General features: G+C 53.3%; 1 non-coding gene across 1 annotated transcript in view; it reads left to right on the forward strand.

Annotated features, from left to right (window-relative positions):
- The first annotated feature begins 3622 nt into the window (after positions 1-3622).
- Positions 3623-5000, forward strand: part of LOC126433711 (small subunit ribosomal RNA) — a 1910-nt gene continuing 532 nt past the window's right edge. Inside the window, exon 1 of the ribosomal RNA XR_007578692.1 lies at positions 3623-5000. This exon is cut by the window's right edge and continues 532 nt beyond it. This is a non-coding gene — a ribosomal RNA (small subunit ribosomal RNA).

The raw sequence follows: 5000 nt of genomic DNA on the forward strand, positions 1-5000 counted from the left end.
CAACTCCAGCGGATGCACGGCGGACTTTGCTCGCACTCGCAATGTGCAATCCACCCCTATAACGTGCGTTTCATGAAGAGTTATGTCCAATATGCGACATTCCCGCTGTCCATATACATGAGCTGCGAGCTGTACCACGTACGAGCTACAGACGCGATCGCGTTGCTCTCTGTACGAATGCAGATGCTCAGCGGCAGCTAGGAGGCGCTCCATCCATTTCGGTACCGGTGAGCGTTGCACTCGCAGTCGCAAAAACGTACGGCAAGTATATTACTCGGAAGAGTCAATGACAGTCCAAGCCCCCCTGCGTGGGAAGAGTCTTCCTAGGCCATGACCCACCGGAAGGGCGCAGCGTCCCCCACCCCAGACATGTGACGTCACACTATCGGTATTGACGACTAGACTGATTCCTTATAATCATTTGCCATACACCGGTGGAAGCTGCCGAGACGAGTAACTACATGGCGGCCTCGCCGTGTCACTAATGTACAGAGATACAACAGTTTCGACTGGAACCGGATGAAACGTATACACGGCGCTGATTAGTAATAGATAGAGCCATCAAAATACAGATAATGTATACAACTGTCCATATACATGCTGAAAGACTCTGCTCACAATCACAACCACACGTCAGCCAGACACTCTTATCACGCACTACTCTCTGCCTGTAACAGGCACAAAGACAATATGTAAGCACCAGCATGGAACAACACCCAGTGCATCCTCTCCGCCACATTAGACAATCCACACTATCATAACCAGACCGGGAGGTCCACTCACAAAACAGAATACCCCACCCTTCCGACAACCACCATTGCTCAGCTAAGCCACCAACACCCACACATGTCCTACACAGGGGTACACCCAACATCACAATACTGCCTCCTGTCACAGCACACAAACAATGGCAGGAATGAAAGACACAGGTCTGCCACAAGCATGGAATCAGAGCGCCGCCTGTCATGAGCCAAAGGTGCATCCTGACGTGGCAAATCAGATGATGCCGCAGGCATCCACTTACTATAATCACAATCAACAAACCGGCCGCCGCCGCCGCCGCCGCCCCCCCCCCCCCCAATACACCTTTCCTTACAACAATGTGTACCTTAACCTAACCCACATTGTACCTTAACCCAACCCACATTGTACCTTAACCTAACCCACATTGTACCTTAACCTAACCCACATTGTACCTTAACCTAACCCACATTGTACCTTAACCTAACCCATATTGTACCTTAACCTAACCTATATTGCGCCTTAACCTAACCCACATTGTACCTTAACCTAACCCACATTGTACCTTAACCTAACCCATATTGTACCTTAACCTAACCTATATTGCGCCTTAACCTAACCCATATTGTACCTTAACCTAACCTATATTGCGCCTTAACCTAACCCATATTGTACCTTAACCTAACCCACATTGTACCTTAACCTAACCCACATTGTACCTTAACCTAACCCATATTGTACCTTAACCTAACCTATATTGCGCCTTAACCTAACCCACATTGTACCTTAACCTAACCCACATTGTACCTTAACCTAACCCATATTGTACCTTAACCTAACCTATATTGCGCCTTAACCTAACCCATATTGTACCTTAACCTAACCTATATTGCGCCTTAACCTAACCTATATTGCGCCTTAACCTAACCTATATTGCGCCTTAACCTAACCTATATTGCGCCTTAACCTAACCTATATTGCGCCTTAACCTAACCTATATTGCGCCTTAACCTAACCTATATTGCGCCTTAACCTAACCTATATTGCGCCTTAACCTAACCCACGTTGCGCCTTAACCTAACCCACGTTGCGCCTTAACCCAACCCACGTTGCGCCTTAACCTAACCCACGTTGCGCCTTAACCCAACCCACGTTGCGCCTTAACCCAACACACGTTGGGCCTTAACCTGCTCTGTAATTGTCATACGACGCGTTAAATTAGTGTAGTGTTGCCTAACTGCAACCCCCGCAATATAGTTTGCTACTCGCACTGCCCGGTCCCCAGAGTATCGCTTCATGTTAAACACCTTGCAGCTATACACTGTAATGCGGACGGCAGCAGGACGTACATGCTCAATGCCCTTCGCAGTTGTTCATTGGCATTCGCATGGCGAAGCACAGCCTACGTTGTGGTACGGCTTGTGTCAACTGTCCGCTGATGTTGTACGTCCAAATCACACACTGTACTGCACATTGGTCCTCATGTACTGAATGATACATCGTGGTACATGTGTGACCGTACCACGACTGCGCCAACAACGGCGAACCATACGGTCCAAATATTGTGCACTCAGCTACGTGTCGTCTCCCTATAAGAGCTGGATTGCAGTATGGTATGCCGTGGATGGCGATCACCATGAGCCGTCTGTTGATGTAGTGGCGCGTGTTGTCAGACGTAGTCGTCTCTTCTCACACACCGTGATAGCATGGTGCACTGCGTTCCACATCTGCGACATGCGACAGAGGCCGGTTGACAGTCGTTCGCGCAATGGACATCGCATACGTACGGGGGCCACCTTCCACGTGTTCGCGAAGCGTGCACATGTTGTTGCGTGTATGTGGGCAGACATAGTGTGTCGTGACACCTGACACAGGCATGCAACAATCGTTGAATTTGCAAATGGCGATGGACGTCTACGTTTGCTGGTGACGTTACGCAAATGAAGAACTGGTAAACCGTTGTGGTGCGGTTGTTCTCGCTAGAGGTGAATCAGTGATGGCGACGATCGGTTGAGCTACCAACCGGTTGTTTCAGCGATACCCACCATGCCCACGAACGTGAATGGCATGTGGGTGTGAAGCGATACGCGGCGGTGGCTGGGTGGGACCGTCCCCGGCCGGTGAGGGGGGGCCTCCCGGCGTGCTGGCCGCGCGGTGCGTGGGCGCACGCGCTACAGCCGGCTGGTGGGGGCGGCCAGTGGCAGGCGCGCCGGCCGACGGAGGCGGCAGGCGGCGCAGCTGCGCGCCGGCGCACCCTGCACGCGGCGCCGTGCGGCCAAAGTAGGTCCTCGCGGGCCCGGTGCGAAGCGCGGTGGACATCTGCAGTGTGCTGGTCCGATTGAGGACTGTGTGCGCTGAGGATGCGCCGCCGCCCGGCGCTCGGCGCCGCGACGCCGTCTGCTGCTCGGTCGCCTCTGCGGTTCTCGCAGGTGGATTGTATCGCAGCTGTGCGGACGTGTTGGCGCGTGCGCTGTGCTGGGAGAGTTCGCTTCGGCACCCAAGTGGGGCTTTTGTCCTTCTGTGGCGCTGGCGTTGGAGCTGCCGGCCACCGTAGGTGGCGCGTGTTGTCTCCCGCCGGCAATGCCACGACAGCACGCTCCCGGGCCTCTGTCGGCAGCGGCAAGCTCAGTTGGGAGCACGGGTGGTCGCACCTAAAGCGTCTACTCGCCAAACTCCGGGCGATTGCGCCTCTCTCGAACCCGACCAAGTACTTAGGACGGCGCTGCGCGCCGCCGGGACCTGAGAGGGTTTCGAGGTGTATTGTGCAGGGGAGCTCAGCCTCCTCCTGTTTGCAGAATAATTGAGCGGACGCTTGCGTGTTCGCGCGGGCTCCCGGGACACACTCCCGGGCGGCCGGCTGCTCAGCTCTAGTTGACGCAGCTCCCTGGTTGATCCTGCCAGTAGTCATATGCTTGTCTCAAAGATTAAGCCATGCATGTCTCAGTACAAGCCGCATTAAGGTGAAACCGCGAATGGCTCATTAAATCAGTTATGGTTCCTTAGATCGTACCCACGTTACTTGGATAACTGTGGTAATTCTAGAGCTAATACATGCAAACAGAGTCCCGACCAGAGATGGAAGGGACGCTTTTATTAGATCAAAACCAATCGGTCGGCTCGTCCGGTCCGTTTGCCTTGGTGACTCTGAATAACTTTGGGCTGATCGCACGGTCCTCGTACCGGCGACGCATCTTTCAAATGTCTGCCTTATCAACTGTCGATGGTAGGTTCTGCGCCTACCATGGTTGTAACGGGTAACGGGGAATCAGGGTTCGATTCCGGAGAGGGAGCCTGAGAAACGGCTACCACATCCAAGGAAGGCAGCAGGCGCGCAAATTACCCACTCCCGGCACGGGGAGGTAGTGACGAAAAATAACGATACGGGACTCATCCGAGGCCCCGTAATCGGAATGAGTACACTTTAAATCCTTTAACGAGTATCTATTGGAGGGCAAGTCTGGTGCCAGCAGCCGCGGTAATTCCAGCTCCAATAGCGTATATTAAAGTTGTTGCGGTTAAAAAGCTCGTAGTTGGATTTGTGTCCCACGCTGTTGGTTCACCGCCCGTCGGTGTTTAACTGGCATGTATCGTGGGACGTCCTGCCGGTGGGGCGAGTCGAAGGCGTGCGACGCGCCTCGTGCGTGCTCGTGCGTCCCGAGGCGGACCCCGTTGCAATCCTACCAGGGTGCTCTTGAGTGAGTGTCTCGGTGGGCCGGCACGTTTACTTTGAACAAATTAGAGTGCTTAAAGCAGGCAAGCCCGCCTGAATACTGTGTGCATGGAATAATGGAATAGGACCTCGGTTCTATTTTGTTGGTTTTCGGAACCCGAGGTAATGATTAATAGGGACAGGCGGGGGCATTCGTATTGCGACGTTAGAGGTGAAATTCTTGGATCGTCGCAAGACGAACAGAAGCGAAAGCATTTGCCAAGTATGTTTTCATTAATCAAGAACGAAAGTTAGAGGTTCGAAGGCGATCAGATACCGCCCTAGTTCTAACCATAAACGATGCCAGCCAGCGATCCGCCGCAGTTCCTCCGATGACTCGGCGGGCAGCCTCCGGGAAACCAAAGCTTTTGGGTTCCGGGGGAAGTATGGTTGCAAAGCTGAAACTTAAAGGAATTGACGGAAGGGCACCACCAGGAGTGGAGCCTGCGGCTTAATTTGACTCAACACGGGAAACCTCACCAGGCCCGGACACCGGAAGGATTGACAGATTGATAGCTCTTTCTTGATTCGGTGGGTGGTGGTGCATGGC

Source organism: Schistocerca serialis, unplaced genomic scaffold (genome assembly GCF_023864345.2).
Source record: "Schistocerca serialis cubense isolate TAMUIC-IGC-003099 unplaced genomic scaffold, iqSchSeri2.2 HiC_scaffold_1173, whole genome shotgun sequence".
NCBI classification, from domain to species: Eukaryota; Metazoa; Arthropoda; class Insecta; order Orthoptera; family Acrididae; genus Schistocerca; species Schistocerca serialis.